The sequence below is a fragment of the Lactuca virosa genome, chromosome 1, assembly GCF_052849685.1.
Source record: "Lactuca virosa cultivar CGN04683 chromosome 1, Lactuca_virosa_CGN04683_v6, whole genome shotgun sequence".
NCBI lineage: Eukaryota > Viridiplantae > Streptophyta > Magnoliopsida > Asterales > Asteraceae > Lactuca > Lactuca virosa.
In genome coordinates this window covers 261,819,276-261,841,446 of record NC_136426.1, presented here as the reverse complement: position 1 = coordinate 261,841,446, position 22,171 = coordinate 261,819,276, and the positions used below count along the sequence as shown (strand labels likewise).

Below are 22,171 nucleotides of genomic sequence, written 5' to 3'. Positions count from 1 at the left end.
AGGGGGGTGCAACACGAGGACTTCCCAGGGGGTCACCGATCCTAGTACTACTCTCGCCCAAGCACGCTTAACTGCGGAGTTCTGATGGGATCCGGTGCATTAGTGCTGGTATGATCGCACCCGAAATACTATCAATGCTTATTGCTTTTATGTCTTAAAAGACGCAGAACCTCCTTTGTTTTCGTACGCGAGGCGTGGGACCCACGTGACCGATCGGCTCCGTTCCAAAAATACGAAAACCATCAACCATGAAGCGGTGGCCACCCGAGCATAGAAATAGCAATAAAGAAAAAAAAAACAAAAAAAAACCGCACGTAAACAAGAGGACTTCCCAGGGGGTCACCCATCCTAGTACTACTCTCGCCGAAGCACGCTTCACTACAGAGTTCTGATGGGATCTGGTGCATTAGTGTTGGTATGATCGCACCCGAAATACTATCCATGCTTATTACTTCTATGTCTTAAAAGACGCAGAACCTCCTTTGTTTTCGTACGCGAGGCGTGGGACCCACGTGACCGATCGGCTCCGTTCCAAAAATACGAAAACCATCAACCATGAAGCGGTGGCCACCCGAGCATAGAAATAGCAAGAAAGAAAAAAAAAACAAAAAAAAAACCGCACGTAAAATCTAAAAAAACGCAAACGGGCAACGAAAAAGGGGGGTGCAACACGAGGACTTCCCAGGGGGTCACCCATCCTAGTACTACTCTCGCCCAAGCACGCTTAACTGCGGAGTTCTGATGGGATCCGGTGCATTAGTGCTGGTATGATCGCACCCGAAATACTATCCATGCTTATTGCTTTTATGTCTTAAAAGACGCAGAACCTCCTTTGTTTTCGTACGCGAGGCGTGGGACCCACGTGACCGATCGGCTCCGTTCCAAAAATACGAAAACCATCAACCATGAAGCGGAGGCCACCCGAGCATAGAAATAGCAAGAAAGAAAAAAAAACCGCACGTAAAATCTAAAAAAACGCAAACGGACAACGAAAAAGGGGGGTGCAACACGAGGACTTCCCAGGGGGTCACCCATCCTAGTACTACTCTCGCCCAAGCGCGCTTAACTGCGGAGTTCTGATGGGATCCGGTGCATTAGTGCTGGTATGATCGCACCCGAAATACTATCCATGCTTATTGCTTGTATGTCTTAAAAGACGCAAAACCTCCTTTGTTTTCGTACGCGAGGCGTGGGACCCACGTGACCGATCGGCTCCGTTCCAAAAATACGAAGACCATGAACCATGAAACGGAGGCTACCCGAGCATAGAAATAGCAAGAAAGAAAAAAAAAACAAAAAAAACCGCACGGAAAATTTAAAAAAACGCAAACGGGCAACGAAAAAGGGGGGTGCAACACGAGGACTTCCCAGGGGGTCACCGATCCTAGTACTACTCTCGCCCAAGCACGCTTAACTGCGGAGTTCTGATGGGATCCGGTGCATTAGTGCTGGTATTATCGCACCCGAAATACTATCCATGCTTATTGCTTTTATGTCTTAAAAGACGCAGAACCTCCTTTGTTTTCGTACGCGAGGCGTGGGACCCACGTGACCGATCGGCTCCGTTCCAAAAATACGAAAACCATCAACCATGAAGCGGAGGCCACCCGAGCATAGAAATAGCAAGAAAGAAAAAAAAACAAAAAAAAACCGCACGTAAAATCTTAAAAAATGCAAACGTACAACGAAAAAGGGGGGTGCAACACGAGGACTTCCCAGGGGGTCAACCATCCTAGTACTACTCTCGCCCAAGCACGCTTAACTGCGGAGTTCTGATGAGATCCGGTGCATTAGTGCTGGTATGATCGCACCCAAAATACTATCCATGCTTATTGCTTGTATGTCTTAAAAGACGCAGAACCTCCTTTGTTTTCGTACGCGAGGCGTGGGACCCACGTGACCGATCGGCTCCGTTCTAAAAATACGAAGACCATGAACCATGAAACGGAGGCCACCCGAGCATAGAAATAGCAAGAAAGAAAAAAAAAACAAAAAAAAAACCGCACGTAAAATCTAAAAAAACGCAAACGGGCAACGAAAAAGGGGGGTGCAACACGAGGACTTCCCAGGGGGTCACCGATCCTAGTACTACTCTCGCCCAAGCACGCTTAACTGCGGAGTTCTGATGGGATCCGGTGCATTAGTGCTGGTATGATCGCACCCGAAATACTATCTATGCTTATTGGTTTTATGTCTTAAAAGACACAGAACCTCCTTTGTTTTCGTACGCGAGGCGTCGGACTCACGTGACCGATCGGCTCCGTTCCAAAAATACGAAAACCATCAACCATGAAGCGGTGGCCACCCGAGCATAGAAATAGCAAGAAAGAAAAAAAAACAAAAAAAAAACCGCACGTAAACACGAGGACTTCCCAGGGGGTCACCCATCCTAGTACTACTCTCGCCCAAGTACGCTTAACTGCGGAGTTCTGATGGGATCCGGTGCATTAGTGCTGCTATGATCGCACCCGAAATACTATCCATGCTTATTGCTTTTATGTCTTAAAAGACGCAGAACCTCCTTTGTTTTCGTACGCGAGGCGTGGGACCCACGTGAACGATCGGCTCCGTTCCAAAAATACGAAAACCATCAACCATGAAGCGGAGGCCACCCGAGCATAGAAATAGCAAGAAAGAAAAAAAAACCGCACGTAAAATCTAAAAAAACGCAAACGGACTACGAAAAAGGGGGGTGCAACACGAGGACTTCCCAGGGGGTCACCCATCCTACTACTACTCTCGCCCAAGCACGCTTAACTGCGGAGTTCTGATGGGATCCGGTGCATTAGTGCTGGTATGATCGCACCAGAAATACTATCCATGCTTATTGCTTGTATGTCTTAAAAGACGCAGAACCTCCTTTGTTTTTGTACGCGAGGCGTGGGACCCACGTGACCGATCGGCTCCGTTCCAAAAATACGAAGACCATGAACCATGAAACGGAGGCCACCCGAGCATAGAAATAGCAAGAAAGAAAAAAAACAAAAAAAAAACCGCACGGAAAATTTAAAAAAACGCAAACGGGCAACGAAAAAGGGAGGGCGCAAGACGAGGACTTCCCACGGGGTCACCCATCCTAGTACTACTCTCGCCCAAGCACGCTTAACTGCGGAGTTCTGATGGGATCCGGTGCATTAGTGCTGGTATGATCGCACCAGAAATACTATCCATGCTTATTGCTTGTATGTCTTAAAAGACGCAGAACCTCCTTTGTTTTTGTACGCGAGGCGTGGGACCCACGTGACCGATCGGCTCCGTTCCAAAAATACGAAGACCATGAACCATGAAACGGAGGCCACCCGAGCATAGAAATAGCAAGAAAGAAAAAAAAACAAAAAAAAACCGCACAGAAAATTTAAAAAAACGCAAACGGGCAACGAAAAAGGGGGGTGCAACACGAGGACTTCCCAGGGGGTCACCCATCCTAGTACTACTCTCGCCGAAGCACGCTTAACTGCAGAGTTCTGATGGGATCCGGTGCATTAGTGCTGGTATGATCGCACCCGAAATACTATCCATGCTTATTGATTTTATGTCTTAAAAGACGCAGAACCTCCTTTGTTTTCGTACGCGAGGCGTGGACCCACGTGACCGATCGGCTCCGTTCCAAAAATACGAAAACCATCAACCATGAAGCGGAGGCCACCCGAGCATAGAAATAGCAAGAAAGAAAAAAAAAACAAAAAAAAACCGCACGTAAAATCTAAAAAAATGCAAACGGACAACGAAAAAGGGGGGTACAACACGAGGACTTCCCAGGGGGTCACCCATCCTAGTACTACTCTCGCCCAAGCACGCTTAACTGCGGAGTTCTGATGAGATCCGGTGCATTAGTGCTGGTATGATCGCACCCGAAATACTATCCATGCTTATTGCTTGTATGTCTTAAAAGACGCAGAACCTCCTTTGTTTTCGTACGCGAGGCGTGGGACCCACGTGACCGATCGGCTCCGTTCCAAAAATACGAAGACCATGAACCATGAAACGGAGGCCACCCGAGCATAGAAATAGCAAGAAAGAAAAAAAAACAAAAAAAAACCGCACGTAAAATCTAAAAAAACGCAAACGGGCAACGAAAAAGGGGGGTGCAACACGAGGACTTCCCAGGGGGTCACCGATCCTAGTACTACTCTCGCCCAAGCACGCTTAACTGCGGAGTTCTGATGGGATCCGGTGCATTAATGCTGGTATGATCGCACCCGAAATACTATCCATGCTTATTGCTTTTATGTCTTAAAAGACACAGAACCTCCTTTGTTTTCGTACGCGAGGCGTCGGACTCACGTGACCGATCGGCTCCGTTCCAAAAATACGAAAACCATCAACCATGAAGCGGTGGCCACCCGATCATAGAAATAGCAAGAAAGAAAAAAAACAAAAAAAAAACCGCACGTAAACACGAGGACTTCCCAGGGGGTCACCCATCCTAGTACTACTCTCGCCCAAGTACGCTTAACTGCGGAGTTCTGATGGGATCCGGTGCATTAGTGCTGGTATGATCGCACCCGAAATATTATCCATGCTTATTGCTTTTATGTCTTAAAAGACGCAGAACCTCCTTTGTTTTCGTACGCAAGGCGTGGGACCCACGTGAACGATCGGCTCCGTTCCAAAAATACGAAAACCATCAACCATGAAGCGGAGGCCACCCGAGCATAGAAATAGCAAGAAAGAAAAAAAAACCGCACGTAAAATCTAAAAAAACGCAAACGGACAACGAAAAACGGGGGTGCAACACGAGGACTTCCCAGGGGGTCACCCATCCTACTACTACTCTCGCCCAAGCACGCTTAACTGCGGAGTTCTGATGGGATCCGGTGCATTAGTGCTGGTATGATCGCACCAGAAATATTATCCATGCTTATTGCTTGTATGTCTTAAAAGACGCAGAACCTCCTTTGTTTTTGTACGCGAGGCGTGGGACCCACGTGACCGATCGGCTCCGTTCCAAAAATACGAAGACCATGAACCATGAAACGGAGGCCACCCGAGCATAGAAATAGCAAGAAAGAAAAAAAAACAAAAAAAAACCGCACGGAAAATTTAAAAAAACGCAAACGGGCAACGAAAAAAGGGGGTGGAACACGAGGACTTCCCAGGGGGTCACCCATCCTAGTACTACTCTCGCCGAAGCACGCTTAACTGCAGAGTTCTGATGGGATCCGGTGCATTAGTGCTGGTATGATCGCACCCGAAATACTATCCATGCTTATTGATTTTATGTCTTAAAAGACGCAGAACCTCCTTTGTTTTCGTACGCGAGGCGTGGGACCCACGTGACCGATCGGCTCCGTTCCAAAAATACGAAAAGCATCAACCATGAAGCAGAGGCCACCCGAGCATAGAAATAGCAAGAAAGAAAAAAAAACAAAAAAAAACCACACGTAAAATCTTAAAAAACGCAAACGAGCAACGAAAAATGGTGGTGCAACACGAGGACTTCCCAGGGGGTCACCCATCCTAGTACTACTCTCGCCCAAGCACGCTTAACTGCGGAGTTCTGATGAGATCCGGTGCATTAGTGCTGGTATGATCGCACCCGAAATACTATCCATGCTTATTGCTTGTATGTCTTAAAAGACGCAGAACCTCCTTTGTTTTCGTACGCGAGGCGTGGGACCCACGTGACCGATCGGCTCCGTTCCAAAAATACGAAGACCATGAACCATGAAACGGAGGCCACCCGAGCATAGAAATAGCAAGAAAGAAAAAAAAACAAAAAAAAAACCGCACGTAAAATCTAAAAAAACGCAAACGGGCAACGAAAAAGGGGGGTGCAACACGAGGACTTCCCAGGGGGTCACCGATCCTAGTACTACTCTCGCCCAAGCACGCTTAACTGCGGAGTTCTGATGGGATCCGGTGCATTAATGCTGGTATGATCGCACCCGAAATACTATCCATGCTTATTGCTTTTATGTCTTAAAAGACACAGAACCTCCTTTGTTTTCGTACGCGAGGCGTCGGACTCACGTGACCGATCGGCTCCGTTCCAAAAATACGAAAACCATCAACCATGAAGCGGTGGCCACCCGAGCATAGAAATAGCAAGAAAGAAAAAAAAACAAAAAAAACAACCGCACGTAAACACGAGGACTTCCCAGGGGGTCACCCATCCTAGTACTACTCTCGCCCAAGTACGCTTAACTGCGGAGTTCTGATGGGATCCGGTGCATTAGTGCTGGTATGATCGCACCCGAAATACTATCCATGCTTATTGCTTTTATGTCTTAAAAGACGCAGAACCTCCTTTGTTTTCGTACGCGAGGCGTGGGACCCACGTGAACGATCGGCTCCGTTCCAAAAATACGAAAACCATCAACCATGAAGCGGAGGCCACCCGAGCATAGAAATAGCAAGAAAGAAAAAAAACCGCACGTAAAATCTAAAAAAACGCAAACGGACAACGAAAAAGGGGGGTGCAACACGAGGACTTCCCAGGGGGTCACCCAACCTACTACTACTCTCGCCCAAGCACGCTTAACTGCGGAGTTCTGATGGGATCCGGTGCATTAGTGCTGGTATGATCGCACCAGAAATATTATCCATGCTTATTGCTTGTATGTCTTAAAAGACGCAGAACCTCCTTTGTTTTTGTACGCGAGGCGTGGGACCCACGTGACCGATCGGCTCCGTTCCAAAAATACGAAGACCATGAACCATGAAACGGAGGCCACCCGAGCATAGAAATAGCAAGAAAGAAAAAAAACAAAAAAAAAACCGCACGGAAAATTTAAAAAAACGCAAACGGGCAACTAAAAAGGGGGGTGCAACACGAGGACTTCCCAGGGGGTCACCCATCCTAGTACTACTCTCGCCGAAGCGCGCTTAACTGCAGAGTTCTGATGGGATCCGGTGCATTAGTACTGGTATGATCGCACCCGAAATACTATCCATGCTTATTGCTTTTATGTCTTAAAAGACGCAGAACCTCCTTTGTTTTCGTACGCGAGGCGTGGGACCCACGTGAACGATCGGCTCCGTTCCAAAAATACGAAAACCATCAACCAAGAAGCGGAGGCCACCCGAGCATAGAAATAGCAAGAAAGAAAAAAAAAACCGCACGTAAAATCTAAAAAAACGCAAACGGACAACGAAAAAGGGGGGTGCAACACGAGGACTTCCCAGGGGGTCACCCATCCTAGTACTACTCTCGCCCAAGCATGCTTAACTGCGGAGTTCTGATGAGATCCGGTGCATTAGTGCTGGTATGATCGCACCCGAAATACTATCCATGCTTATTGCTTGTATGTCTTAAAAGACGCAGAACCTCCTTTGTTTTCGTACGCGAGGCGTGGGACCCACGTGACCGATCGGCTCCGTTCCAAAAATACGAAGACCATGAACCATGAAACGGAGGCCACCCGAGCATAGAAATAGCAAGAAAGAAAAAAAAACAAAAAAAAACCGCACGTAAAATCTAAAAAAACGCAAACGGGCAACGAAAAAGGGGGGTGCAACACGAGGACTTCCCAGGGGGTCACCGATCCTAGTACTACTCTCGCCCAAGCACGCTTAACTGCGGAGTTCTGATGGGATCCGGTGCATTAATGCTGGTATGATCGCACCCGAAATACTATCCATGCTTATTGCTTTTATGTCTTAAAAGACACAGAACCTCCTTTGTTTTCGTACGCGAGGCGTCGGACTCACGTGACCGATCGGCTCTGTTCCAAAAATACGAAAACCATCAACCATGAAGCGGTGGCCACCCGAGCATAGAAATAGCAAGAAAGAAAAAAAAACAAAAAAAAAACCGCACGTAAACACGAGGACTTCCCAGGGGGTCACCCATCCTAGTACTACTCTCGCCCAAGTACGCTTAACTGCGGAGTTCTGATGGGATCCGGTGCATTAGTGCTGGTATGATCGCACCCGAAATACTATCCATGCTTATTGCTTTTATGTCTTAAAAGACGCAGAACCTCCTTTGTTTTCGTACGCGAGGCGTGGGACCCACGTGAACGATCGGCTCCGTTCCAAAAATACGAAAACCATCAACCATGAAGCGGAGGCCACCCGAGCATAGAAATAGCAAGAAAGAAAAAAAAACCGCACGTAAAATCTAAAAAAACGCAAACGGACAACGAAAAAGGGGGGTGCAACACGAGGACTTCCCAGGGGGTCACCCATCCTACTACTACTCTCGCCCAAGCACGCTTAACTGCGGAGTTCTGATGGGATCCGGTGCATTAGTGCTGGTATGATCGCACCCGAAATACTATCCATGCTTATTGCTTTTATGTCTTAAAAGACACAGAACCTCCTTTGTTTTCGTACGCGAGGCGTCGGACTCACGTGACCGATCGGCTCCGTTCCAAAAATACGAAAACCATCAACCATGAAGCGGTGGCCACCCGAGCATAGAAATAGCAAGAAAGAAAAAAAAAACAAAAAAAAAACCGCACGTAAACACGAGGACTTCCCAGGGGGGTCACCCATCCTAGTACTACTCTCGCCCAAGGACGCTTAACTGCGGAGTTCTGATGGGATCCGGTGCATTAGTGCTGGTATGATCGCACCCGGAATACTATCCATGCTTATTGCTTTTATGTCTTAAAAGACACAGAACCTCCTTTGTTTTCGTACGCGAGGCGTCGGACTCACGTGACCGATCGGCTCCGTTCCAAAAATACGAAAACCATCAACCATGAAGCGGTGGCCACCCGAGCATAGAAATAGCAAGAAAGAAAAAAAAACAAAAAAAAAACCGCACGTAAACACGAGGACTTCCCAGGGGGTCACCCATCCTAGTACTACTCTCGCCCAAGTACGCTTAACTGCGGAGTTCTGATGGGATCCGGTGCATTAGTGCTGGTATGATCGCACCCGAAATACTATCCATGCTTATTGCTTGTATGTCTTAAAAGACGCAGAACCTCCTTTGTTTTCGTACGCGAGGCGTGGGACCCACGTGAACGATCGGCTCCGTTCCAAAAATACGAAAACCATCAACCAAGAAGCGGAGGCCACCCGAGCATAGAAATAGCAAGAAAGAAAAAAAAAACCGCACGTAAAATCTAAAAAAACGCAAACGGACAACGAAAAAGGGGGGTGCAACACGAGGACTTCCCAGGGGGTCACCCATCCTAGTACTACTCTCGCCCAAGCATGCTTAACTGCGGAGTTCTGATGGGATCCGGTGCATTAGTGCTGGTATGATCGCACCCGAAATACTATCCATGCTTATTGCTTTTATGTCTTAAAAGACGCAGAACCTCCTTTGTTTTCGTACGCGAGGCGTGGGACGCACGTGACCGATCGGCTCCGTTCCAAAAATACGAAAACCATCAACCATGAAGCGGTGGCCACCCGAGCATAGAAATAGAAAGAAAGAAAACAAAAAAAAACCGCACGTAAAATCTAAAAAAACGCAAACGGGCAACGAAAAAGGGAGGGTGCAAGACGAGGACTTCCCACGGGGTCACCCATCCTAGTACTACTCTCGCCCAAGCACGCTTAACTGCGGAGTTCTGATGGGATCCGGTGCATTAGTGCTGGTATGATCGCACCAGAAATACTATCCATGCTTATTGCTTGTATGTCTTAAAAGACGCAGAACCTCCTTTGTTTTTGTACGCGAGGTGTGGGACCCACGTGACCGATCGGCTCCGTTCCAAAAATACGAAGACCATGAACCATGAAACGGAGGCCACCCGAGCATAGAAATAGCAAGAAAGAAAAAAAAAACAAAAAAAAAACCGCACGGAAAATTTAAAAAAACGCAAACGGGCAACGAAAAAGGAGGGTGCAACACGAGGACTTCCCAGGGGGTCACCCATCCTAGTACTACTCTCGCCGAAGCACGCTTACCTGCAGAGTTCTGATGGGATCCGGTGCATTAGTGCTGGTATGATCGCACCCGAAATACTATCCATGCTTATTGATTTTATGTCTTAAAAGACGCAGAACCTCCTTTGTTTTCGTACGCGAGGCGTGGGACCCACGTGACCGATCGGCTCCGTTCCAAAAATACGAAAACCATCAACCATGAAGCGGAGGCCACCCGAGCATAGAAATAGCAAGAAAGAAAAAAAAAACAAAAAAAAACCGCACGTAAAATCTAAAAAAATGCAAACGGACAACGAAAAAGGGGGGTGCAACACGAGGACTTCCCAGGGGGTCACCCATCCTAGTACTACTCTCGCCCAAGCACGCTTAACTGCGGAGTTCTGATGAGATCCGGTGCATTAGTGCTGGTATGATCGCACCCGAAATACTATCCATGCTTATTGCTTGTCTGTCTTAAAAGACGCAGAACCTCCTTTGTTTTCGTACGCGAGGCGTGGGACCCACGTGACCGATCGGCTCCGTTCCAAAAATACGAAGACCATGAACCATGAAACGGAGGCCACCCGAGCATAGAAATAGCAAGAAAGAAAAAAAAACAAAAAAAAACCGCACGTAAAATCTAAAAAAACGTAAACGGGCAACGAAAAAGGGGGGTGCAACACGAGGACTTCCCAGGGGGTCAGCGATCCTAGTACTACTCTCGCCCAAGCACGCTTAACTGCGGAGTTCTGATGGGATCCGGTGCATTAATGCTGGTATGATCGCACCCGAAATACTATCCATGCTTATTGCTTTTATGTCTTAAAAGACACAGAACCTCCTTTGTTTTCGTACGCGAGGCGTCGGACTCACGTGACCGATCGACTCTGTTCCAAAAATACGAAAACCATCAACCATGAAGCGGTGGCCACCCGAGCATAGAAATAGCAAGAAAGAAAAAAAAACAAAAAAAAAACCGCACGTAAACACGAGGACTTCCCAGGGGGTCACCCATCCTAGTACTACTCTCGCCCAAGTACGCTTAACTGCGGAGTTCTGATGGGATCCGGTGCATTAGTGCTGGTATGATCGCACCCGAAATACTATCCATGCTTATTGCTTTTATGTCTTAAAAGACGCAGAACCTCCTTTGTTTTCGTACGCGAGGCGTGGGACCCACGTGAACGATCGGCTCCGTTCCAAAAATACGAAAACCATCAACCATGAAGCGGAGGCCACCCGAGCATAGAAATAGCAAGAAAGAAAAAAAAAACCGCACGTAAAATCTAAAAAAACGCAAACGGACAACGAAAAAGGGGGGTGCAACACGAGGACTTCCCAGGGGGTCACCCATCCTACTACTACTCTCGCCCAAGCACGCTTAACTGCGGAGTTCTGATGGGATCAGGTGCATTAGTGCTGGTATGATCGCACCAGAAATACTATCCATGTTTATTGCTTTTATGTCTTAAAAGACGCAGAACCTCCTTTGTTTTTGTACGCGAGGCGTGGGACCCACGTGACCGATCGGCTCCGTTCCAAAAATACGAAGACCATGAACCATGAAACGGAGGCCACCCGAGCATAGAAATAGCAAGAAAGAAAAAAAAACAAAAAAAAAACCGCACGGAAAATTTAAAAAAACGCAAACGGGCAACGAAAAAGGGGGGTGCAACACGAGGACTTCCCAGGGGGTCACCGATCCTAGTACTACTCTCGCCCAAGCACGCTTAACTGCGGAGTTCTGATGGGATCCGGTGCATTAATGCTGGTATGATCGCACCCGAAATACTATCCATGCTTATTGCTTTTATGTCTTAAAAGACACAGAACCTCCTTTGTTTTCGTACGCGAGGCGTCGGACTCACGTGACCGATCGGCTCCGTTCCAAAAATACGAAAACCATCAACCATGAAGCGGTGGCCACCCGAGCATAGAAATAGCAAGAAAGAAAAAAAAACAAAAAAAAAACCGCACGTAAACACGAGGACTTCCCAGGGGGTCACCCATCCTACTACTACTCTCGCCCAAGGACGCTTAACTGCGGAGTTCTGATGGGATCCGGTGCATTAGTGCTGGTATGATCGCACCCGTAATACTATCCATGCTTATTGCTTTTATGTCTTAAAAGACACAGAACCTCCTTTGTTTTCGTACGCGTGGCGTCGGACTCACGTGACCGATCGGCTCCGTTCCAAAAATACGAAAACCATCAACCATGAAGCGGTGGCCACCCGAGCATAGAAATAGCAAGAAAGAAAAAAAAAACAAAAAAAAACCGCACGTAAACACGAGGACTTCCCAGGGGGTCACCCATCCTAGTACTACTCTCGCCCAAGTACGCTTAACTGCGGAGTTCTGATGGGATCCGGTGCATTAGTGCTGGTATGATCGCACCCGAAATACTATCCATGCTTATTGCTTTTATGTCTTAAAAGACGCAGAACCTCCTTTGTTTTCGTACGCGAGGCGTGGGACCCACGTGAACGATCGGCTCCGTTCCAAAAATACGAAAACCATCAACCAAGAAGCGGAGGCCACCCGAGCATAGAAATAGCAAGAAAGAAAAAAAAACCGCACGTAAAATCTAAAAAAACGCAAACGGACAACGAAAAAGGGGGGTGCAACACGAGGACTTCCCAGGGGGTCACCCATCCTAGTACTACTCTCGCCCAAGCATGCTTAACTGCGGAGTTCTGATGGGATCCGGTGCATTAGTGCTGGTATGATCGCACCCGAAATACTATCCATGCTTATTGCTTTTATGTCTTAAAAGACGCAGAACCTCCTTTGTTTTCGTACGCGAGGCGTGGGACGCACGTGACCGATCGGCTCCGTTCCAAAAATACGAAAACCATCAACCATGAAGCGGTGGCCACCCGAGCATAGAAATAGAAAGAAAGAAAACAAAAAAAAAACCGCACGTAAAATCTAAAAAAACGCAAACGGGCAACGAAAAAGGGAGGGTGCAAGACGAGGACTTCCCACGGGGTCACCCATCCTAGTACTACTCTCGCCCAAGCACGCTTAACTGCGGAGTTCTGATGGGATCCGGTGCATTAGTGCTGGTATGATCGCACCAGAAATACTATCCATGCTTATTGCTTGTATGTCTTAAAAGACGCAGAACCTCCTTTGTTTTTGTACGCGAGGCGTGGGACCCACGTGACCGATCGGCTCCGTTCCAAAAATACGAAGACCATGAACCATGAATCGGAGGCCACCCGAGCATAGAAATAGCAAGAAAGAAAAAAAAACAAAAAAAAAACCGCACGGAAAATTTAAAAAAACGCAAACGGGCAACGAAAAAGGGGGGGTGCAACACGAGGACTTCCCAGGGGGTCACCCATCCTAGTACTACTCTCGCCGAAGCACGCTTAACTGCAGAGTTCTGATGGGATCCGGTGCATTAGTGCTGGTATGATCGCACCCGAAATACTATCCATGCTTATTGATTTTATGTCTTAAAAGACGCAGAACCTCCTTTGTTTTCGTACGCGAGGCGTGGGACCCACGTGACCGATCGGCTCCGTTCTAAAAATACGAAAACCATCAACCATGAAGCGGAGGCCACCCGAGCATAGAAATAGCAAGAAAGAAAAAAAAACAAAAAAAAACCGCACGTAAAATCTAAAAAAATGCAAACGGACAACGAAAAAGGGGGGTGCAACACGAGGACTTCCCAGGGGGTCACCCATCCTAGTACTACTCTCGCCCAAGCACGCTTAACTGCGGAGTTCTGATGAGATCCGGTGCATTAGTGCTGGTATGATCGCACCCGAAATACTATCCATGCTTATTGCTTGTATGTCTTAAAAGACGCAGAACCTCCTTTGTTTTCGTACGCGAGGCGTGGGACCCACGTGACCGATCGGCTCCGTTCCAAAAATTATAAGACCATGAACCATGAAATGGAGGCCACCCGAGCATAGAAATAGCAAGAAAGAAAAAAAAACAAAAAAAAACCGCACGTAAAATCTAAAAAAACGCAAACGGGCAACGAAAAAGGGGGGGTGCAACACGAGGACTTCCCAGGGGGTCACCGATCCTAGTACTACTCTCGCCCAAGCACGCTTAACTGCGGAGTTCTGATGGGATCCGGTGCATTAATGCTGGTATGATCGCACTCGAAATACTATCCATGCTTATTGCTTTTATGTCTTAAAAGACACAGAACCTCCTTTGTTTTCGTACGCGAGGCGTCGGACTCACGTGACCGATCGGCTCCGTTCCAAAAATACGAAAACCATCAACCATGAAGCGGTGGCCACCCGAGCATAGAAAGAGCAAGAAAGAAAAAAAACAAAAAAACAACCGCACGTAAACACGAGGACTTCCCAGGGGGTCACCCATCCTAGTACTACTCTCGCCCAAGTACGCTTAACTGCGGAGTTCTGATGGGATCCGGTGCATTAGTGCTGGTATGATCGCACCCGAAATACTATCCATGCTTATTGCTTTTATGTCTTAAAAGACGCAGAACCTCCTTTGTTTTCGTACGCGAGGCGTGGGACCCACGTGAACGATCGGCTCCGTTCCAAAAATACGAAAACCATCAACCATGAAGCGGAGGCCACCCGAGCATAGAAATAGCAAGAAAGAAAAAAAAACCGCACGTAAAATCTAAAAAAACGCAAACGGACAACGAAAAAGGGGGGTGCAACACGAGGACTTCCCAGGGGGTCACCCATCCTACTACTACTCTCGCCCAAGCACGCTTAACTGCGGAGTTCTGATGGGATCCGGTGCATTAGTGCTGGTATGATCGCACCAGAGATACTATCCATGCTTATTGCTTGTATGTCTTAAAAGACGCAGAACCTCCTTTGTTGTTGTACGCGAGGCGTGGGACCCACGTGACCGATCGGCTCCGTTCCAAAAATACGAAGACCATGAACCATGAAACGGAGGCCACCCGAGCATAGAAATAGCAAGAAAGAAATAAAAAACAAAAAAAAAAAACCGCACGGAAAATTTAAAAAAACGCAAACGGGCAACGAAAAAGGGGGGTGCAACACGAGGACTTCCCAGGGGGTCACCCATCCTAGTACTACTCTCGCTGAAGCACGCTTAACTGAAGAGTTCTGATGGGATCCGGTGCATTAGTGCTGGTATGATCGCACCCGAAATACTATCCATGCTTATTGCTTTTATGTCTTAAAAGACACAGAACCTCCTTTGTTTTCGTACGCGTGGCGTCGGACTCACGTGACCGATCGGCTCCGTTCCAAAAATACGAAAACCATCAACCATGAAGCGGTGGCCACCCGAGCATAGAAATAGCAAGAAAGAAAAAAAAAACAAAAAAAAACCGCACGTAAACACGAGGACTTCCCAGGGGGTCACCCATCCTAGTACTACTCTCTCCCAAGTACGCTTAACTGCGGAGTTCTGATGGGATCCGGTGCATTAGTGCTGGTATGATCGCACCCGAAATACTATCCATGCTTATTGCTTTTATGTCTTAAAAGACGCAGAACCTCCTTTGTTTTCGTACGCGAGGCGTGGGACCCACGTGAACGATCGGCTCCGTTCCAAAAATACGAAAACCATCAACCAAGAAGCGGAGGCCACCCGAGCATAGAAATAGCAAGAAAGAAAAAAAAACCGCACGTAAAATCTAAAAAAACGCAAACGGACAACGAAAAAGGGGGGTGCAACACGAGGACTTCCCAGGGGGTCACCCATCCTAGTACTACTCTCGCCCAAGCATGCTTAACTGCGGAGTTCTGATGGGATCCGGTGCATTAGTGCTGGTATGATCGCACCCGAAATACTATCCATGCTTATTGCTTTTATGTCTTAAAAGACGCAGAACCTCCTTTGTTTTCGTACGCGAGGCGTGGGACGCACGTGACCGATCGGCTCCGTTCCAAAAATACGAAAACCATCAACCATGAAGCGGTGGCCACCCGAGCATAGAAATAGAAAGAAAGAAAACAAAAAAAAAACCGCACGTAAAATCTAAAAAAACGCAAACGGGCAACGAAAAAGGGAGGGTGCAAGACGAGGACTTCCCACGGGGTCACCCATCCTAGTACTACTCTCGCCCAAGCACGCTTAACTGCGGAGTTCTGATGGGATCCGGTGCATTAGTGCTGGTATGATCGCACCAGAAATACTATCCATGCTTATTGCTTGTATGTCTTAAAAGACGCAGAACCTCCTTTGTTTTTGTACGCGAGGCGTGGGACCCACGTGACCGATCGGCTCCGTTCCAAAAATACGAAGACCATGAACCATGAAACGGAGGCCACCCGAGCATAGAAATAGCAAGAAAGAAAAAAAAACAAAAAAAAAACCGCACGGAAAATTTAAAAAAACGCAAACGGGCAACGAAAAAGGGGGGTGCAACACGAGGACTTCCCAGGGGGTCACCCATCCTAGAACTACTCTCGCCGAAGCACGCTTAACTGCAGAGTTCTGATGGGATCCGGTGCATTAGTGCTGGTATGATCGCACCCGAAATACCATCCATGCTTATTGATTTTATGTCTTAAAAGACGCAGAACCTCCTTTGTTTTCGTACGCGAGGCGTGGGACCCACGTGACCGATCGGCTCCGTTCTAAAAATACGAAAACCATCAACCATGAAGCGGAGGCCACCCGAGCATAGAAATAGCAAGAAAGAAAAAAAAACAAAAAAAAACAGCACGTAAAATCTAAAAAAATGCAAACGGACAACGAAAAAGGGGGGTGCAACACGAGGACTTCCCAGGGGGTCACCCATCCTAGTACTACTCTCGCCCAAGCACGCTTAACTGCGGAGTTCTGATGAGATCCGGTGCATTAGTGCTGGTATGATCGCACCCGAAATACTATCCATGCTTATTGCTTGTATGTCTTAAAAGACGCAGAACCTCCTTTGTTTTCGTACGCGAGGCGTGGGACCCACGTGACCGATCGGCTCCGTTCCAAAAATTATAAGACCATGAACCATGAAATGGAGGCCACCCGAGCATAGAAATAGCAAGAAAGAAAAAAAACAAAAAAAAACCGCACGTAAAATCTAAAAAAACGCAAACGGGCAACGAAAAAGGGGGGTGCAACACGAGGACTTCCCAGGGGGTCACCGATCCTAGTACTACTCTCGCCCAAGCACGCTTAACGGCGGAGTTCTGATGGGATCCGGTGCATTAATGCTGGTATGATCGCACCCGAAATACTATCCATGCTTATTGCTTTTATGTCTTAAAAGACACAGAACCTCCTTTGTTTTCGTACGCGAGGCGTCGGACTCACGTGACCGATCGGCTCCGTTCCAAAAATACGAAAACCATCAACCATGAAGCGGTGGCCACCCGAGCATAGAAAGAGCAAGAAAGAAAAAAAACAAAAAAACAACCGCACGTAAACACGAGGACTTCCCAGGGGGTCACCCATCCTAGTACTACTCTCGCCCAAGTACGCTTAACTGCGGAGTTCTGATGGGATCCGGTGCATTAGTGCTGGTATGATCGCACCCGAAATACTATCCATGCTTATTGCTTTTATGTCTTAAAAGACGCAGAACCTCCTTTGTTTTCGTACGCGAGGCGTGGGACCCACGTGAACGATCGGCTCCGTTCCAAAAATACGAAAACCATCAACCATGAAGCGGAGGCCACCCGAGCATAGAAATAGCAAGAAAGAAAAAAAAACCGCACGTAAAATCTAAAAAAACGCAAACGGACAACGAAAAAGGGGGGTGCAACACGAGGACTTCCCAGGGGGTCACCCATCCTACTACTACTCTCGCCCAAGCACGCTTAACTGCGGAGTTCTGATGGGATCCGGTGCATTAGTGCTGGTATGATCGCACCAGAAATACTATCCATGCTTATTGCTTGTATGTCTTAAAAGACGCAGAACCTCCTTTGTTTTTGTACGCGAGGCGTGGGACCCACGTGACCGATCGGCTCCGTTCCAAAAATACGAAGACCATGAACCATGAAACGGAGGCCACCCGAGCATAGAAATAGCAAGAAAGAAATAAAAAACAAAAAAAAAACCCGCACGGAAAATTTAAAAAAACGCAAACGGGCAACGAAAAAGGGGGGTGCAACACGAGGACTTCCCAGGGGGTCACCCATCCTAGTACTACTCTCGCTGAAGCACGCTTAACTGAAGAGTTCTGATGGGATCCGGTGCATTAGTGCTGGTATGATCGCACCCGAAATACTATCCATGCTTATTGCTTTTATGTCTTAAAAGACGCAGAACCTCCTTTGTTTTCGTACGCGAGGCGTGGGACGCACGTGACCGATCGGCTCCGTTCCAAAAATACGAAAACCATCAACCATGAAGCGGTGGCCACCCGAGCATAGAAATAGAAAGAAAGAAAACAAAAAAAAAACCGCACGTAAAATCTAAAAAAACGCAAACGGGCAACGAAAAAGGGAGGGTGCAAGACGAGGACTTCCCACGGGGTCACCCATCCTAGTACTACTCTCGCCCAAGCACGCTTAACTGCGGAGTTCTGATGGGATCCGGTGCATTAGTGCTGGTATGATCGCACCAGAAATACTATCCATGCTTATTGCTTGTATGTCTTAAAAGACGCAGAACCTCCTTTGTTTTTGTACGCGAGGCGTGGGACCCACGTGACCGATCGGCTCCGTTCCAAAAATACGAAGACCATGAACCATGAAACGGAGGCCACCCGAGCATAGAAATAGCAAGAAAGAAAAAAAAACAAAAAAAAAACCGCACGTAAAATCTAAAAAAACGCAAACGGGCAACGAAAAAGGGGGGTGCAACACGAGGACTTCCCAGGGGGTCACCGATCCTAGTACTACTCTCGCCCAAGCACGCTTAACTGCGGAGTTCTGATGGGATCCGGTGCATTAATGCTGGTATGATCGCACCCGAAATACTATCCATGCTTATTGCTTTTATGTCTTAAAAGACACAGAACCTCCTTTGTTTTCGTACGCGAGGCGTCGGACTCACGTGACCGATCGGCTCCGTTCCAAAAATACGAAAACCATCAACCATGAAGCGGTGGCCACCCGAGCATAGAAATAGCAAGAAAGAAAAAAAAAACAAAAAAAAAACCGCACGTAAACACGAGGACTTCCCAGGGGGTCACCCATCCTAGTACTACTCTCGCCCAAGTACGCTTAACTGCGGAGTTCTGATGGGATCCGGTGCATTAGTGCTGGTATGATCGCACCCGAAATACTATCCATGCTTATTGCTTTTATGTCTTAAAAGACGCAGAACCTCCTTTGTTTTCGTACGCGAGGCGTGGGACCCACGTGAACGATCGGTTCCGTTCCAAAAATACGAAAACCATCAACCATGAAGCGGAGGCCACCCGAGCATAGAAATAGCAAGAAAGAAAAAAAAACAAAAAAAAATCTAAAAAAACGCAAACGGACAACGAAAAAGGGGGGTGCAACACGAGGACTTCCCAGGGGGTCACCCATCCTACTAGTACTCTCGCCCAAGCACGCTTAACTGCGGAGTTCTGATGGGATCCGGTGCATTAGTGCTGGTATGATCGCACTAGAAATACTATCCATGCTTATTGCTTGTATGTCTTAAAAGACGCAGAACCTCCTTTGTTTTTGTACGCGAGGCGTGGGACCCACGTGACCGATCGGCTCCGTTCCAAAAATACGAAGACCATGAACCATGAAACGGAGGCCACCCGAGCATAGAAATAGCAAGAAAGAAAAAAAAACAAAAAAAAAACCGCACGGAAAATTTAAAAAAACGCAAACGGGCAATGAAAAAGGGGGGTGCAACACGAGGACTTCCCAGGGGGTCACCCATCCTAGTACTACTCTCGCCGAAGCACGCTTAACTGCAGAGTTCTGATGGGATCCGGTGCATTAGTGCTGGTATGATCGCACCCGAAATACTATCCATGCTTATTGATTTTATGTCTTAAAAGACGCAGAACCTCCTTTGTTTTCGTACGCGAGGCGTGGGACCCACGTGACCGATCGGCTCCGTTCCAAAAATACGAAAAGCATCAACCATGAAGCAGAGGCCACCCGAGCATAGAAATAGCAAGAAAGAAAAAAAAACAAAAAAAAACCACACGTAAAATCTTAAAAAACGCAAACGGGCAACGAAAAATGGTGGTGCAACACGAGGACTTCCCAGGGGGTCACCCATCCTAGTACTACTCTCGCCCAAGCACGCTTAACTGCGGAGTTCTGATGAGATCCGGTGCATTAGTGCTGGTATGATCGCACCCGAAATACTATCCATGCTTATTGATTGTATGTCTTAAAAGACGCAGAACCTCCTTTCTTTTCGTACGCGAGGCGTGGGACCCACGTGACCGATCGGCTCCGTTCCAAAAATACGAAGACCATGAACCATGAAACGGAGGCCACCCGAGCATAGAAATAGCAAGAAAGAAAAAAAAACAAAAAAAAACCGCACGTAAAATCTAAAAAAACGCAAACGGGCAACGAAAAAGGGGGGTGCAACACGAGGACTTCCCAGGGGGTCACCGATCCTAGTACTACTCTCGCCCAAGCACGCTTAACTGCGGAGTTCTGATGGGATCCGGTGCATTAATGCTGGTATGATCGCACCCGAAATACTATCCATGCTTATTGCTTTTATGTCTTAAAAGACACAGAACCTCCTTTGTTTTCGTACGCGAGGCGTCGGACTCACGTGACCGATCGGCTCCGTTCCAAAAATACGAAAACCATCAACCATGAAGCGGTGGCCACCCGAGCATAGAAATAGCAAGAAAGAAAAAAAAACAAAAAAAAAACCGCACGTAAACACGAGGACTTCCCAGGGGGTCACCCATCCTAGTACTACTCTCGCCCAAGTACGCTTAACTGCGGAGTTCTGATGGGATCCGGTGCATTAGTGCTGGTATGATCGCACCCGAAATACTATCCATGCTTATTGCTTTTATGTCTTAAAAGACGCAGAACCTCCTTTGTTTTCGTACGCGAGGCGTGGGAAGGCGTGGGACCCAAGTGAACGATCGGCTCCGTTCCAAAAATACGAAAACCATCAACCATGAAGCGGAGGCCACCCGAGCATAGAAATAGCAAGAAAGAAAAAAAAACCGCACGTAAAATCTAAAAAAACGCAAACGGACAATGAAAAAGGGGGGTGCAACACGAGGACTTCCCAGGGGGTCACCCATCCTACTACTACTCTCGCCCAAGCACGCTTAACTGCGGAGTTCTGATGGGATCCGGTGCATTAGTGCTGGTATGATCGCACCAGAAATACTATCCATGCTTATTGCTTGTATGTCTTAAAAGACGCAGAACCTCCTTTGTTTTTGTACGCGAGGCGTGGGACCCACGTGACCGATCGGCTCCGTTCCAAAAATACGAAGACCATGAACCATGAAACGGAGGCCACCCGAGCATAGAAATAGCAAGAAAGAAAAAAAAACAAAAAAAAAACCGCACGGAAAATTTAAAAAAACGCAAACGGACAACGAAAAAGGGGGGTGCAACACGAGGACTTCCCAGGGGGTCACCCATCCTAGTACTACTCTCGCTGAAGCACGCTTAACTGAAGAGTTCTGATGGGATCCGGTGCATTAGTGCTGGTATGATCACACCCGAAATACTATCCATGCTTATTGCTTTTATGTCTTAAAAGACGCAGAACCTCCTTTGTTTTCGTACGCGAGGCGTGGGACCCACGTGACCGATCGGCTCCGTTCCAAAAATACGAAAACCATCAACCATGAAGCGGAGGCCACCCGAGCATAGAAATAGCAAGAAAGAAAAAAAAAACAAAAAAAAACCGCACGTAAAATCTAAAAAAATGCAAACGGACAACGAAAAAGGGGGGTGCAACACGAGGACTTCCCAGGGGGTCACCCATCCTAGTACTACTCTCGCCCAAGCACGCTTAACTGCGGAGTTCTGATGAGATCCGGTGCATTAGTGCTGGTATGATCGCACCCGAAATACTATCCATGCTTATTGCTTGTATGTCTTAAAAGACGCAGAACCTCCTTTGTTTTCGTACGCGAGGCGTGGGACCCACGTGACCGATCGGCTCCGTTCCAAAAATACGAAGACCATGAACCATGAAACGGAGGCCACCCGAGCATAGAAATAGCAAGAAAGAAAAAAAAACAAAAAAAAACCGCACGTAAAATCTAAAAAAACGCAAACGGGCAACGAAAAAGGGGGGTGCAACACGAGGACTTCCCAGGGGGTCACCGATCCTAGTACTACTCTCGCCCAAGCACGCTTAACTGCGGAGTTCTGATGGGATCCGGTGCATTAATGCTGGTATGATCGCACCCGAAATACTATCCATGCTTATTGCTTTTATGTCTTAAAAGACACAGAACCTCCTTTGTTTTCGTACGCGAGGCGTCGGACTCACGTGACCGATCGGCTCCGTTCCAAAAATACGAAAACCATCAACCATGAAGCGGTGGCCACCCGAGCATAGAAATAGCAAG

At 47.5% G+C, this 22,171-nt stretch overlaps 65 non-coding genes and 1 pseudogene across 65 annotated transcripts; all 66 read right to left on the bottom strand.

Moving 5' to 3' along the window:
* Nucleotides 1-3: 3 nt before the first annotated feature.
* On the bottom strand, nucleotides 4-122 carry LOC145145712 (5S ribosomal RNA). Its single transcript, XR_013726671.1, has one exon. It is a non-coding gene; the product is annotated as a 5S ribosomal RNA (ribosomal RNA).
* Nucleotides 123-309: 187 nt separating this feature from the next.
* Nucleotides 310-429, bottom strand: LOC145151450 (5S ribosomal RNA; annotated as a pseudogene).
* Nucleotides 430-660: 231 nt separating this feature from the next.
* LOC145155102 (5S ribosomal RNA) lies at nucleotides 661-779 on the bottom strand. Its single transcript, XR_013735559.1, has one exon. It is a non-coding gene; the product is annotated as a 5S ribosomal RNA (ribosomal RNA).
* Nucleotides 780-998: 219 nt separating this feature from the next.
* On the bottom strand, nucleotides 999-1,117 carry LOC145135642 (5S ribosomal RNA). The gene has a single exon (XR_013719943.1). It is a non-coding gene; the product is annotated as a 5S ribosomal RNA (ribosomal RNA).
* A 229-nt stretch (nucleotides 1,118-1,346) lies between these two features.
* On the bottom strand, nucleotides 1,347-1,465 carry LOC145147395 (5S ribosomal RNA). The gene has a single exon (XR_013728301.1). It is a non-coding gene; the product is annotated as a 5S ribosomal RNA (ribosomal RNA).
* Nucleotides 1,466-1,694: 229 nt separating this feature from the next.
* LOC145142418 (5S ribosomal RNA) lies at nucleotides 1,695-1,813 on the bottom strand. Its single transcript, XR_013723476.1, has one exon. It is a non-coding gene; the product is annotated as a 5S ribosomal RNA (ribosomal RNA).
* A 231-nt stretch (nucleotides 1,814-2,044) lies between these two features.
* On the bottom strand, nucleotides 2,045-2,163 carry LOC145145711 (5S ribosomal RNA). Its single transcript, XR_013726670.1, has one exon. It is a non-coding gene; the product is annotated as a 5S ribosomal RNA (ribosomal RNA).
* A 187-nt stretch (nucleotides 2,164-2,350) lies between these two features.
* LOC145151198 (5S ribosomal RNA) lies at nucleotides 2,351-2,470 on the bottom strand. The gene has a single exon (XR_013731966.1). It is a non-coding gene; the product is annotated as a 5S ribosomal RNA (ribosomal RNA).
* A 219-nt stretch (nucleotides 2,471-2,689) lies between these two features.
* Nucleotides 2,690-2,808, bottom strand: LOC145144687 (5S ribosomal RNA). Its single transcript, XR_013725693.1, has one exon. It is a non-coding gene; the product is annotated as a 5S ribosomal RNA (ribosomal RNA).
* A 230-nt stretch (nucleotides 2,809-3,038) lies between these two features.
* On the bottom strand, nucleotides 3,039-3,157 carry LOC145147600 (5S ribosomal RNA). Its single transcript, XR_013728499.1, has one exon. It is a non-coding gene; the product is annotated as a 5S ribosomal RNA (ribosomal RNA).
* A 229-nt stretch (nucleotides 3,158-3,386) lies between these two features.
* On the bottom strand, nucleotides 3,387-3,505 carry LOC145147453 (5S ribosomal RNA). Its single transcript, XR_013728357.1, has one exon. It is a non-coding gene; the product is annotated as a 5S ribosomal RNA (ribosomal RNA).
* A 229-nt stretch (nucleotides 3,506-3,734) lies between these two features.
* LOC145143520 (5S ribosomal RNA) lies at nucleotides 3,735-3,853 on the bottom strand. Its single transcript, XR_013724553.1, has one exon. It is a non-coding gene; the product is annotated as a 5S ribosomal RNA (ribosomal RNA).
* A 229-nt stretch (nucleotides 3,854-4,082) lies between these two features.
* LOC145147051 (5S ribosomal RNA) lies at nucleotides 4,083-4,201 on the bottom strand. Its single transcript, XR_013727967.1, has one exon. It is a non-coding gene; the product is annotated as a 5S ribosomal RNA (ribosomal RNA).
* Nucleotides 4,202-4,387: 186 nt separating this feature from the next.
* LOC145150781 (5S ribosomal RNA) lies at nucleotides 4,388-4,507 on the bottom strand. Its single transcript, XR_013731593.1, has one exon. It is a non-coding gene; the product is annotated as a 5S ribosomal RNA (ribosomal RNA).
* A 219-nt stretch (nucleotides 4,508-4,726) lies between these two features.
* Nucleotides 4,727-4,845, bottom strand: LOC145144686 (5S ribosomal RNA). The gene has a single exon (XR_013725692.1). It is a non-coding gene; the product is annotated as a 5S ribosomal RNA (ribosomal RNA).
* A 229-nt stretch (nucleotides 4,846-5,074) lies between these two features.
* Nucleotides 5,075-5,193, bottom strand: LOC145149989 (5S ribosomal RNA). Its single transcript, XR_013730821.1, has one exon. It is a non-coding gene; the product is annotated as a 5S ribosomal RNA (ribosomal RNA).
* Nucleotides 5,194-5,422: 229 nt separating this feature from the next.
* On the bottom strand, nucleotides 5,423-5,541 carry LOC145144078 (5S ribosomal RNA). Its single transcript, XR_013725099.1, has one exon. It is a non-coding gene; the product is annotated as a 5S ribosomal RNA (ribosomal RNA).
* Nucleotides 5,542-5,771: 230 nt separating this feature from the next.
* On the bottom strand, nucleotides 5,772-5,890 carry LOC145147050 (5S ribosomal RNA). Its single transcript, XR_013727966.1, has one exon. It is a non-coding gene; the product is annotated as a 5S ribosomal RNA (ribosomal RNA).
* Nucleotides 5,891-6,078: 188 nt separating this feature from the next.
* LOC145150780 (5S ribosomal RNA) lies at nucleotides 6,079-6,198 on the bottom strand. The gene has a single exon (XR_013731592.1). It is a non-coding gene; the product is annotated as a 5S ribosomal RNA (ribosomal RNA).
* A 218-nt stretch (nucleotides 6,199-6,416) lies between these two features.
* On the bottom strand, nucleotides 6,417-6,535 carry LOC145146218 (5S ribosomal RNA). Its single transcript, XR_013727162.1, has one exon. It is a non-coding gene; the product is annotated as a 5S ribosomal RNA (ribosomal RNA).
* Nucleotides 6,536-6,764: 229 nt separating this feature from the next.
* LOC145149870 (5S ribosomal RNA) lies at nucleotides 6,765-6,883 on the bottom strand. Its single transcript, XR_013730710.1, has one exon. It is a non-coding gene; the product is annotated as a 5S ribosomal RNA (ribosomal RNA).
* A 220-nt stretch (nucleotides 6,884-7,103) lies between these two features.
* LOC145144362 (5S ribosomal RNA) lies at nucleotides 7,104-7,222 on the bottom strand. The gene has a single exon (XR_013725372.1). It is a non-coding gene; the product is annotated as a 5S ribosomal RNA (ribosomal RNA).
* A 229-nt stretch (nucleotides 7,223-7,451) lies between these two features.
* Nucleotides 7,452-7,570, bottom strand: LOC145147048 (5S ribosomal RNA). Its single transcript, XR_013727964.1, has one exon. It is a non-coding gene; the product is annotated as a 5S ribosomal RNA (ribosomal RNA).
* A 187-nt stretch (nucleotides 7,571-7,757) lies between these two features.
* On the bottom strand, nucleotides 7,758-7,877 carry LOC145150779 (5S ribosomal RNA). The gene has a single exon (XR_013731591.1). It is a non-coding gene; the product is annotated as a 5S ribosomal RNA (ribosomal RNA).
* Nucleotides 7,878-8,096: 219 nt separating this feature from the next.
* Nucleotides 8,097-8,215, bottom strand: LOC145155710 (5S ribosomal RNA). Its single transcript, XR_013736139.1, has one exon. It is a non-coding gene; the product is annotated as a 5S ribosomal RNA (ribosomal RNA).
* Nucleotides 8,216-8,403: 188 nt separating this feature from the next.
* Nucleotides 8,404-8,524, bottom strand: LOC145151233 (5S ribosomal RNA). Its single transcript, XR_013731996.1, has one exon. It is a non-coding gene; the product is annotated as a 5S ribosomal RNA (ribosomal RNA).
* Nucleotides 8,525-8,711: 187 nt separating this feature from the next.
* LOC145150777 (5S ribosomal RNA) lies at nucleotides 8,712-8,831 on the bottom strand. Its single transcript, XR_013731589.1, has one exon. It is a non-coding gene; the product is annotated as a 5S ribosomal RNA (ribosomal RNA).
* A 220-nt stretch (nucleotides 8,832-9,051) lies between these two features.
* LOC145136040 (5S ribosomal RNA) lies at nucleotides 9,052-9,170 on the bottom strand. Its single transcript, XR_013720191.1, has one exon. It is a non-coding gene; the product is annotated as a 5S ribosomal RNA (ribosomal RNA).
* Nucleotides 9,171-9,395: 225 nt separating this feature from the next.
* LOC145146217 (5S ribosomal RNA) lies at nucleotides 9,396-9,514 on the bottom strand. Its single transcript, XR_013727161.1, has one exon. It is a non-coding gene; the product is annotated as a 5S ribosomal RNA (ribosomal RNA).
* A 231-nt stretch (nucleotides 9,515-9,745) lies between these two features.
* LOC145149324 (5S ribosomal RNA) lies at nucleotides 9,746-9,864 on the bottom strand. The gene has a single exon (XR_013730174.1). It is a non-coding gene; the product is annotated as a 5S ribosomal RNA (ribosomal RNA).
* A 230-nt stretch (nucleotides 9,865-10,094) lies between these two features.
* On the bottom strand, nucleotides 10,095-10,213 carry LOC145154340 (5S ribosomal RNA). Its single transcript, XR_013734816.1, has one exon. It is a non-coding gene; the product is annotated as a 5S ribosomal RNA (ribosomal RNA).
* A 229-nt stretch (nucleotides 10,214-10,442) lies between these two features.
* LOC145149107 (5S ribosomal RNA) lies at nucleotides 10,443-10,561 on the bottom strand. The gene has a single exon (XR_013729966.1). It is a non-coding gene; the product is annotated as a 5S ribosomal RNA (ribosomal RNA).
* A 187-nt stretch (nucleotides 10,562-10,748) lies between these two features.
* LOC145150776 (5S ribosomal RNA) lies at nucleotides 10,749-10,868 on the bottom strand. The gene has a single exon (XR_013731587.1). It is a non-coding gene; the product is annotated as a 5S ribosomal RNA (ribosomal RNA).
* A 220-nt stretch (nucleotides 10,869-11,088) lies between these two features.
* LOC145148390 (5S ribosomal RNA) lies at nucleotides 11,089-11,207 on the bottom strand. Its single transcript, XR_013729277.1, has one exon. It is a non-coding gene; the product is annotated as a 5S ribosomal RNA (ribosomal RNA).
* A 230-nt stretch (nucleotides 11,208-11,437) lies between these two features.
* LOC145147046 (5S ribosomal RNA) lies at nucleotides 11,438-11,556 on the bottom strand. Its single transcript, XR_013727963.1, has one exon. It is a non-coding gene; the product is annotated as a 5S ribosomal RNA (ribosomal RNA).
* Nucleotides 11,557-11,743: 187 nt separating this feature from the next.
* On the bottom strand, nucleotides 11,744-11,863 carry LOC145151124 (5S ribosomal RNA). Its single transcript, XR_013731914.1, has one exon. It is a non-coding gene; the product is annotated as a 5S ribosomal RNA (ribosomal RNA).
* Nucleotides 11,864-12,050: 187 nt separating this feature from the next.
* Nucleotides 12,051-12,170, bottom strand: LOC145150775 (5S ribosomal RNA). Its single transcript, XR_013731586.1, has one exon. It is a non-coding gene; the product is annotated as a 5S ribosomal RNA (ribosomal RNA).
* A 219-nt stretch (nucleotides 12,171-12,389) lies between these two features.
* LOC145136032 (5S ribosomal RNA) lies at nucleotides 12,390-12,508 on the bottom strand. The gene has a single exon (XR_013720187.1). It is a non-coding gene; the product is annotated as a 5S ribosomal RNA (ribosomal RNA).
* A 226-nt stretch (nucleotides 12,509-12,734) lies between these two features.
* On the bottom strand, nucleotides 12,735-12,853 carry LOC145146216 (5S ribosomal RNA). Its single transcript, XR_013727160.1, has one exon. It is a non-coding gene; the product is annotated as a 5S ribosomal RNA (ribosomal RNA).
* Nucleotides 12,854-13,084: 231 nt separating this feature from the next.
* LOC145147452 (5S ribosomal RNA) lies at nucleotides 13,085-13,203 on the bottom strand. Its single transcript, XR_013728356.1, has one exon. It is a non-coding gene; the product is annotated as a 5S ribosomal RNA (ribosomal RNA).
* Nucleotides 13,204-13,432: 229 nt separating this feature from the next.
* On the bottom strand, nucleotides 13,433-13,551 carry LOC145154338 (5S ribosomal RNA). The gene has a single exon (XR_013734814.1). It is a non-coding gene; the product is annotated as a 5S ribosomal RNA (ribosomal RNA).
* A 230-nt stretch (nucleotides 13,552-13,781) lies between these two features.
* LOC145148697 (5S ribosomal RNA) lies at nucleotides 13,782-13,900 on the bottom strand. The gene has a single exon (XR_013729570.1). It is a non-coding gene; the product is annotated as a 5S ribosomal RNA (ribosomal RNA).
* Nucleotides 13,901-14,086: 186 nt separating this feature from the next.
* Nucleotides 14,087-14,206, bottom strand: LOC145150774 (5S ribosomal RNA). Its single transcript, XR_013731585.1, has one exon. It is a non-coding gene; the product is annotated as a 5S ribosomal RNA (ribosomal RNA).
* A 219-nt stretch (nucleotides 14,207-14,425) lies between these two features.
* On the bottom strand, nucleotides 14,426-14,544 carry LOC145144685 (5S ribosomal RNA). Its single transcript, XR_013725691.1, has one exon. It is a non-coding gene; the product is annotated as a 5S ribosomal RNA (ribosomal RNA).
* Nucleotides 14,545-14,777: 233 nt separating this feature from the next.
* On the bottom strand, nucleotides 14,778-14,896 carry LOC145150668 (5S ribosomal RNA). Its single transcript, XR_013731477.1, has one exon. It is a non-coding gene; the product is annotated as a 5S ribosomal RNA (ribosomal RNA).
* Nucleotides 14,897-15,083: 187 nt separating this feature from the next.
* On the bottom strand, nucleotides 15,084-15,203 carry LOC145151229 (5S ribosomal RNA). Its single transcript, XR_013731992.1, has one exon. It is a non-coding gene; the product is annotated as a 5S ribosomal RNA (ribosomal RNA).
* Nucleotides 15,204-15,422: 219 nt separating this feature from the next.
* LOC145136025 (5S ribosomal RNA) lies at nucleotides 15,423-15,541 on the bottom strand. Its single transcript, XR_013720184.1, has one exon. It is a non-coding gene; the product is annotated as a 5S ribosomal RNA (ribosomal RNA).
* Nucleotides 15,542-15,767: 226 nt separating this feature from the next.
* Nucleotides 15,768-15,886, bottom strand: LOC145146215 (5S ribosomal RNA). The gene has a single exon (XR_013727159.1). It is a non-coding gene; the product is annotated as a 5S ribosomal RNA (ribosomal RNA).
* A 230-nt stretch (nucleotides 15,887-16,116) lies between these two features.
* LOC145149546 (5S ribosomal RNA) lies at nucleotides 16,117-16,235 on the bottom strand. Its single transcript, XR_013730403.1, has one exon. It is a non-coding gene; the product is annotated as a 5S ribosomal RNA (ribosomal RNA).
* Nucleotides 16,236-16,464: 229 nt separating this feature from the next.
* LOC145154337 (5S ribosomal RNA) lies at nucleotides 16,465-16,583 on the bottom strand. Its single transcript, XR_013734813.1, has one exon. It is a non-coding gene; the product is annotated as a 5S ribosomal RNA (ribosomal RNA).
* A 228-nt stretch (nucleotides 16,584-16,811) lies between these two features.
* LOC145148741 (5S ribosomal RNA) lies at nucleotides 16,812-16,930 on the bottom strand. Its single transcript, XR_013729611.1, has one exon. It is a non-coding gene; the product is annotated as a 5S ribosomal RNA (ribosomal RNA).
* Nucleotides 16,931-17,116: 186 nt separating this feature from the next.
* LOC145150773 (5S ribosomal RNA) lies at nucleotides 17,117-17,236 on the bottom strand. The gene has a single exon (XR_013731584.1). It is a non-coding gene; the product is annotated as a 5S ribosomal RNA (ribosomal RNA).
* Nucleotides 17,237-17,455: 219 nt separating this feature from the next.
* Nucleotides 17,456-17,574, bottom strand: LOC145144684 (5S ribosomal RNA). Its single transcript, XR_013725690.1, has one exon. It is a non-coding gene; the product is annotated as a 5S ribosomal RNA (ribosomal RNA).
* A 232-nt stretch (nucleotides 17,575-17,806) lies between these two features.
* On the bottom strand, nucleotides 17,807-17,925 carry LOC145150667 (5S ribosomal RNA). Its single transcript, XR_013731476.1, has one exon. It is a non-coding gene; the product is annotated as a 5S ribosomal RNA (ribosomal RNA).
* Nucleotides 17,926-18,151: 226 nt separating this feature from the next.
* LOC145146214 (5S ribosomal RNA) lies at nucleotides 18,152-18,270 on the bottom strand. Its single transcript, XR_013727158.1, has one exon. It is a non-coding gene; the product is annotated as a 5S ribosomal RNA (ribosomal RNA).
* A 230-nt stretch (nucleotides 18,271-18,500) lies between these two features.
* LOC145147045 (5S ribosomal RNA) lies at nucleotides 18,501-18,619 on the bottom strand. The gene has a single exon (XR_013727962.1). It is a non-coding gene; the product is annotated as a 5S ribosomal RNA (ribosomal RNA).
* A 188-nt stretch (nucleotides 18,620-18,807) lies between these two features.
* Nucleotides 18,808-18,927, bottom strand: LOC145150772 (5S ribosomal RNA). Its single transcript, XR_013731583.1, has one exon. It is a non-coding gene; the product is annotated as a 5S ribosomal RNA (ribosomal RNA).
* A 217-nt stretch (nucleotides 18,928-19,144) lies between these two features.
* On the bottom strand, nucleotides 19,145-19,263 carry LOC145149246 (5S ribosomal RNA). Its single transcript, XR_013730097.1, has one exon. It is a non-coding gene; the product is annotated as a 5S ribosomal RNA (ribosomal RNA).
* A 230-nt stretch (nucleotides 19,264-19,493) lies between these two features.
* On the bottom strand, nucleotides 19,494-19,612 carry LOC145147451 (5S ribosomal RNA). The gene has a single exon (XR_013728355.1). It is a non-coding gene; the product is annotated as a 5S ribosomal RNA (ribosomal RNA).
* Nucleotides 19,613-19,841: 229 nt separating this feature from the next.
* Nucleotides 19,842-19,960, bottom strand: LOC145144077 (5S ribosomal RNA). Its single transcript, XR_013725098.1, has one exon. It is a non-coding gene; the product is annotated as a 5S ribosomal RNA (ribosomal RNA).
* A 229-nt stretch (nucleotides 19,961-20,189) lies between these two features.
* Nucleotides 20,190-20,308, bottom strand: LOC145147044 (5S ribosomal RNA). The gene has a single exon (XR_013727961.1). It is a non-coding gene; the product is annotated as a 5S ribosomal RNA (ribosomal RNA).
* A 187-nt stretch (nucleotides 20,309-20,495) lies between these two features.
* On the bottom strand, nucleotides 20,496-20,615 carry LOC145150771 (5S ribosomal RNA). The gene has a single exon (XR_013731581.1). It is a non-coding gene; the product is annotated as a 5S ribosomal RNA (ribosomal RNA).
* Nucleotides 20,616-20,844: 229 nt separating this feature from the next.
* LOC145144683 (5S ribosomal RNA) lies at nucleotides 20,845-20,963 on the bottom strand. Its single transcript, XR_013725689.1, has one exon. It is a non-coding gene; the product is annotated as a 5S ribosomal RNA (ribosomal RNA).
* Nucleotides 20,964-21,193: 230 nt separating this feature from the next.
* LOC145150880 (5S ribosomal RNA) lies at nucleotides 21,194-21,312 on the bottom strand. The gene has a single exon (XR_013731689.1). It is a non-coding gene; the product is annotated as a 5S ribosomal RNA (ribosomal RNA).
* Nucleotides 21,313-21,542: 230 nt separating this feature from the next.
* Nucleotides 21,543-21,661, bottom strand: LOC145154336 (5S ribosomal RNA). The gene has a single exon (XR_013734812.1). It is a non-coding gene; the product is annotated as a 5S ribosomal RNA (ribosomal RNA).
* A 229-nt stretch (nucleotides 21,662-21,890) lies between these two features.
* Nucleotides 21,891-22,009, bottom strand: LOC145147043 (5S ribosomal RNA). The gene has a single exon (XR_013727960.1). It is a non-coding gene; the product is annotated as a 5S ribosomal RNA (ribosomal RNA).
* Nucleotides 22,010-22,171: the final 162 nt, after the last annotated feature.